The 7,500-nt window shown below is 50.2% G+C and overlaps 1 non-coding gene across 1 annotated transcript; it reads right to left on the bottom strand.

Annotated features, from left to right (window-relative positions):
- Positions 1-1,058: 1,058 nt before the first annotated feature.
- LOC143176119 (5.8S ribosomal RNA) lies at positions 1,059-1,213 on the bottom strand. Its single transcript, XR_013000714.1, has one exon. It is a non-coding gene; the product is annotated as a 5.8S ribosomal RNA (ribosomal RNA).
- Between the last annotated feature and the right edge of the window lie 6,287 nt (positions 1,214-7,500).

Here is a 7,500-nt window from a genome sequence, read left to right on the forward strand (position 1 = left end):
TCTCGTTTTGACGTGTGTTCCGCCGATAACGACGATCCTCCGAAACGGGGATACAGAAACGTTACACCTCACAACACGATCTCCGTCTCTTCTCTATAGCAGAAACCGATAAAAATACACCTCCCGAAAGAGAGTATATGGTGATTCTTTTTATATATATATATTTCGAAATTCAACTGAACGTGGCGGAAGCGCACGGTGGTGGTCCAGCGAGGACACGCGACGACGGGGAATAAGAACTATTCGACCCGTTACGAATACGCATGCTCGTCCCGCACGATTTTAACACACACCGTGTTTTTCTCCAGTCGTCAAAGCGTTCGTGCGTCGAATTCGAAAAATAAAAAAAAGAAATACACCTTTTCTCTCTCTCTCGGGGTAAAAAGAGTCGATGTGTATTGTGTATAAAGGTTCTGCTGCGAGAAGTCTCGTTTTGCCGTGTGTTTCGGTAACGACGATCCTCCGAAACGTACATCTCATTCGTAAGAGAGGAAGAAAACAATCTCCCTGGGGCCAGTCGGTAATATACCGACATACGACGTGTCGTGCACATCCGTCTCACGCACGGTATACAAAATATGAATAAAACGTGTGTAGTCTCTCTCTCTCGACTTCTTAATATTTTCTTTCACCTCTGACGCATCATTTCAGGTGACGTCGGGAGCGCGGGAAAAAAAATTTTTCTAAACACACGAAACCGTTCATCTCACGAACAGCCGAAAAAGTTGTCGCTCAGATCCATATCGCAGTGGAGCGGTATCCGCGGGCGGTCGTAATTGAACGACGCACGACGCCGCGAACACTCACGCGAGTCCATACAAACGATTCCGATCGTTTTGCAACAACTAGAACGTACACTGTCCGTGAAATTCACAGAATTTTCGCGTGTCCGCGACAAACGCCGACGAGACACCCATCGTTCGCTCGTACGTAGCATCCTTCTCTTAACCCGACTCAGAGACGTTCTTTGCGCCCTTCGGTAAAAAAACGTTCGATCCGAAGAGGTGAACGACGGCGGGGATTTGACAGAGCTACGCAAGCAGTGTATGGTACGTAAACGACCCTCAGCCAGGCGTGGTCCAGGAATTGTATCCGTGGACCGCAATGTGCGTTCGAAATGTCGATGTTCATGTGTCCTGCAGTTCACACGTTGACGCGCAATTAGCTGCGTTCTTCATCGACCCACGAGCCAAGTGATCCACCGTTCAGGGTAATCGTATAAATTTTATATTTCACATATATAATTTTATTCTCACTTGTTCGACCTAATATCTCTCTTCTTTCAAAGAGAAGATAAAAGTTGATACCTGAATCTCCGACCAGCGCGCGAAGGAGATTCAGGCGTCGCCTTGGAGACGACACCGAAGCCTTTCGAGACGAAAAACGTTCAAGTAATATGTATATATTTCTCGACGTTCCGGGCGTATAGTGCATTCAAAAACCCGCGAAAGACGCAGAAGACTCGCACGCGTGGAAACGACGGGGATATATTTTGTATCCTACCCGATACTGAATCCATCGCGTGCAGTCGACCCTCGCGTTCTTCCGATCAGACGCATCTATTGTTGCGCGCATGTTTTCGCGTCGCATCGCGCGAAACGTTGCACGAATCGTACCGATCGATCGATTGAAAGCAAATAATGAAAAAAGACTTCACAGCTGGCTCTTTGCCGGTCATTCGTCCCATGTTATCTCTTGCCGCGAAATTGGCGCGCAAGAGTTGGGTGTCAGACGCGCGGCTTTAAAACGAGCTTCACGGCCGGTCCCTTCGTTACCGCTTTCGTTCTTTCTCTCGGAACGACCATGAACGAACACGACGAGCGACGCTACGGCATACACACGTCCACGGATTCGATTAAAAAAACAGACTTCACAGCTGGCTCTTTGCCGGTCATTCGTCCCATATTATCTCTTGCCGCGAAATTGGCGCGCAAGAGTTGGGTGTCAGACGCACGGCTTTAAAACGAGCTTCACGGCCGGTCCTCTCAATTCCGTGTACGGTACACGCAAGATGCGGGTTCCACTTCCAGACTACCCGGTCCCTTCTCTCTACGAGAATCGATAGTAGAAGAACGGCTCGAAAACGCGTCTCAGAGACTAGGGGAAAAGAAGCGGTATGCGAGCGAAACGAAAACGCATTATGGAAACGTCGCGAAACAATGTTCGACGGTTGCTCGGTTCCAATCGTGCGGCCGTTTCAATTTCTCGTGCGCTTCACCGTCCCTCCGTAACTCTGGCCGATCGCGTATACCGAAGAGCCGACACGCGCAAAAACCACAGGCATTGTATACTGTGTATATATATATATATATGTTACAGTCACAGCCTTCGCGCGTTTTACTCTCCGACGCGGGGTTTCCACGACGAAAGAGAGACAGTTTCGTGGCGGGTGACTCGGCCGAATCGCTACGACGGGTATTTCTATTATAGAACGAATCATCGCCACCCTTTACCAGTGCCCGACGAAGGAATCACAAGGTCATCTGGAGTTTACAATGCCAGCGACGGTAATTCCAACGAAGACCCGATAAGTCAACTCATCGTTCTATTTCTCCCCGTACAGAAAAGCGAATCGACGCTAATGCACCTCGCGCAAGCACGAACGTTCTCTTCGCGTGGATCGTCCCATCGTCCAAAGATGTAAAGACGCATTGGAGATCGTGGTCTCTGGCGGGCTCATTGCACGCCCCACTGCATATCTTTCCTCGAATCGAGAATGATTCGTCCACTAAGGCTGCGAAACTACGCGTCGAGGAAACTAGGGGAAAGAAGCGGGATGCGAGCGAAACGACAATACATTATGGAAACGTCGCGAAACAATGTTCGGCGGTTGCTCGTTTCCTCCTGCGGACGTTTCATTGCTCGGGCGCTTCACGTCCCTCCGTAACCTTCGCGCGATCGCGTGCCCCGGAGAGCCGGCAACCGGTGAACCACAGGCGTATAAACTATAGTCTTCTATAGCAAGCCTTCGGCGGTTACTCTCCGACGCGGGGATTCCACGACGAGAGAGAATTTCGTGGCGGGTGACATCGGTCGAAACGCTACGACGGGTATTTCTATTATAGAACGAATCATCGCCACCCTTTACCAGTGCCCGACGAAGGAATCACAAGGTCATCTGGAGTTTACAATGCCAGCGACGGTAATTCCAACGAAGACCCGATAAGTCAACTCATCGTTCTATTTCTCCCCGTACAGACAAGCGAATCAACGCTATCGCACCTCACGCATGCACGAACGTTCTCTTCGCGTGAATCGTCCCATCGTCGAAAGATATAGCCGCTTGGAGATCGTGGCCCATCAAGTTCTTCCGTAACTCCTGCGCGATCGCGTACCCCGGAGAGCAGGCAACCGGTGAACCACAGGCGTATAAACTATAGTCTTCTATAGCAAGCCTTCGCGTTTACTCTACGACGCGGGGATTCCACGACGAGAGAGATTTTCGTGGCGGGTGACACGGCCGAATCGCTACGACGGGTATTTCTATTATAGAACGAATCATCGCCACCCTTTACCAGTGCCCGACGAAGGAATCACAAGGTCATCTGGAGTTTACAATGCCAGCGACGGTAATTCCAACGAAGACCCGATAAGTCAACTCATCGTTCTATTTCTCCCCGTACAGAAAAGCGAATCGGCGCTATCGCACCTCACGCAAGCAGGAATGATCTCTTCGCGTGGATCGTCCCATCGTCGAAAGATGTAAGACGTACAGAAATCGTGGTCCATCACGATTATTCGTAACTCTCCGAGTCGCGTATCTGAGAGTAGGGCAAACGGAGAACCACAGGCATAAATAATACTATATATTTCTTATATAGTTAGCCTTCGCGTTTTACTCTCCGACATGGGGATTCCACGACGAGAGAGAGTTTCGTGGCGGGTGACTCGGCCGAATCGCTACGACGGGTATTTCTATTATAGAACGAATCATCGCCACCCTTTACCAGTGCCCGACGAAGGAATCACAAGGTCATCTGGAGTTTACAATGCCAGCGACGGTAATTCCAACGAAGACCCGATAAGTCAACTCATCGTTCTATTTCTCCCCGTACAGAAAAGCGAATCGACGCTATCGCACCTCGCGCGAGCACGTAACTACTCTTCGCGTGGATCGTCCCATCGTCGAAAGATGTAAGACGCACGGAAATCGTGGCCCATCAACGTTTTTTTGTAACTCTGCCGATCGCGTATCACAGAGCCGAGACGCACATACCACAGGCGTATAATACCGTTTTCTTTCGTATGGTAAGCCTTCGCGTTTACTCTTCGGCGCGGGGTTTCCACGTCGAGAGAGACTTTCGTGGCGGGTGACATCGGTCGAAACGCTACGACGGGTATTACTATTATAGAACGAATCATCGCCACCCTTTACCAGTGCCCGACGAAGGAATCACAAGGTCATCTGGAGTTTACAATGCCAGCGACGGTAATTCCAACGAAGACCCGATAAGTCAACTCAACGTTCTATTTCTCCCCGTACAGAAAAGCGAATCGACGCTGTTGCACCTCACGCAAGCACGAACGTTCTCTTCGCGTGGATCGTCCCATCGTCGAAAGATGTAAGACGCACGGAAATCGTGGCACATCACGTGTTTTCGGAACTCTGTCGACCGCGTATCTCAGAGACGACGCGCGCGAACCACTGGCATATACTATTATATATCGCGTTTTACCCTCCGACGCGGGGATTCCACGACGAGAGAGAGTTTCGTGAGCGGGTTGACTCGGAAGAAACGCTACGACGGGTATTTCTATTGTAGAACGCATCATCGCCACCCTTTACCAGTGCCCGACGAAGGAATCACAAGGTCATCTGGAGTTTACAATGCCAGCGACGGTAATTCCAACGAAGACCCGATAAGTCAACTCAACGTTCTATTTCTCCCCGTACAGAAAAGCGAATCGACGCAATCGCACCATACGCGTGCACGTAAACAACTCTTCGCGTGGATCGTCCCATCGTCGAGAGACGTAAGTTTTCATAGTATGAATTCGCGTTTTACTCTCCGACGCGGGGATTCCACGACGAGAGAGAGTTTCGTGAGCGGGTTGACTCGGAAGAAACGCTACGACGGGTATTTCTATTATAGAACGAATCATCGCCACCCTTTACCAGTGCCCGACGAAGGAATCACAAGGTCATCTGGAGTTTACAATGCCAGCGACGGTAATTCCAACGAAGACCCGATAAGTCAACTCAACGTTCTATTGCTCCCCGTACAGAAAAGCGAATCGACGCAATCGCACCATACGCGTGCACGTAACAACTCTTCGCGTGGATCGTCCCATCGTCGAGAGACGTAAGTTTCCATACTATGAATTCGCGTTTTACTCTCCGACGCGGGGATTCCACGACGAGAGAGAGTTTCGTGAGCGGGTTGACTCGGAAGAAACGCTACGACGGGTATTTCTATTATAGAACGAATCATCGCCACCCTTTACCAGTGCCCGACGAAGGAATCACAAGGTCATCTGGAGTTTACAATGCCAGCGACGGTAATTCCAACGAAGACCCGATAAGTCAACTCAACGTTCTATTACTCCCCGTACAGAAAAGCGAATCGACGCAATCGCACCATACGCGTGCACGTAACAACTCTTCGCGTGGATCGTCCCATCGTCGAGAGACGTAAGTTTCATAGTAAGCCTTCGGCGTTTTACTCTCCGACGCGGGGATTCCACGACGAGAGAGAGAGTTTCGTGAGCGGGTTGACTCGGAAGAAACGCTACGACGGGTATTTCTATTATAGAACGCATCATCGCCACCCTTTACCAGTGCCCGACGAAGGAATCACAAGGTCATCTGGAGTTTACAATGCCAGCGACGGTAATTCCAACGAAGACCCGATAAGTCAACTCAACGTTCTATTTCTCCCCGTACAGAAAAGCGAATCGACGCAATCGCACCATACGCGTGCACGTAAACAACTCTTCGCGTGGATCGTCCCATCGTCGAGAGACGTAAGTTTTCATAGTATGAATTCGCGTTTTACTCTCCGACGCGGGGATTCCACGACGAGAGAGAGTTTCGTGAGCGGGTTGACTCGGAAGAAACGCTACGACGGGTATTTCTATTATAGAACGCATCATCGCCACCCTTTACCAGTGCCCGACGAAGGAATCACAAGGTCATCTGGAGTTTACAATGCCAGCGACGGTAATTCCAACGAAGACCCGATAAGTCAACTCAACGTTCTATTACTCCCCGTACAGAAAAGCGAATCGACGCAATCGCACCATACGCGTGCACGTAACAACTCTTCGCGTGGATCGTCCCATCGTCGAGAGACGTAAGTTTCCATACTATGAATTCGCGTTTTACTCTCCGACGCGGGGATTCCACGACGAGAGAGTGTTTCGTGAGCGGGTTGACTCGGAAGAAACGCTACGACGGGTATTTCTATTATAGAACGCATCATCGCCACCCTTTACCAGTGCCCGACGAAGGAATCACAAGGTCATCTGGAGTTTACAATGCCAGCGACGGTAATTCCAACGAAGACCCGATAAGTCAACTCAACGTTCTATTGCTCCCCGTACAGAAAAGCGAATCGACGCAATCGCACCATACGCGTGCACGTAACAACTCTTCGCGTGGATCGTCCCATCGTCGAGAGACGTAAGTTTCATAAGTAAGCCTTCGGCGTTTTACTCTCCGACGCGGGGATTCCACGACGAGAGAGTGTTTCGTGGCGGGTGACTAGGCCGAAACGCTACGACGGGTATTTCTATTATAGAACGAATCATCGCCACCCTTTACCAGTGCCCGACGAAGGAATCACAAGGTCATCTGGAGTTTACAATGCCAGCGACGGTAATTCCAACGAAGACCCGATAAGTCAGCTCATCGTTCTATTTCTCCCCGTACAGAAAAGCGAATCGACGCTATCGCACCTCGCGCGAGCACGTAACAACTCTTCGCGTGGATCGTCCCATCGTCGAGAGACGTAAGACGCACGGAAATCGTGGTTCATCGCGTCTTTTCCTACTCTCTTGAATCGCAATTTCGTATAGAGCCTACACACGCGAACCACCGGCATATACTATTTCTTCTCTCATAGTAAGCCTTCGCGCGTTTTACTCTCCGACGCGGGGATTCCACGACGAGAGAGTGTTTCGTGGCGGGTGTCTCGGCCGAATCGCTACGACGGGTATTTCTATTATAGAACGAATCATCGCCACCCTTTACCAGTGCCCGACGAAGGAATCACAAGGTCATCTGGAGTTTACAATGCCAGCGACGGTAATTCCAACGAAGACCCGATAAGTCAACTCATCGTTCTATTTCTCCCCGTACAGAAAAGCGAATCGACGCTATCGCACCTCGCGCGAGCACGAAACAACTCTTCGCGTGGATCGTCCCATCGTCGAAAGATGTAAGACGCACGGAAATCGTGGTTCGGCGGGCTCTATGCGCCTTGTTCAAAGTAAAAAAAAAAAATTTCGACGGACGGGAGAAGTGTATTTCTCCGCGCGTAAGCCGTTCGAAATTTCCGA

The sequence above is a fragment of the Nomia melanderi genome, unplaced genomic scaffold (assembly GCF_051020985.1).
Source record: "Nomia melanderi isolate GNS246 unplaced genomic scaffold, iyNomMela1 scaffold0383, whole genome shotgun sequence".
NCBI classification, from domain to species: domain Eukaryota; kingdom Metazoa; phylum Arthropoda; class Insecta; order Hymenoptera; family Halictidae; genus Nomia; species Nomia melanderi.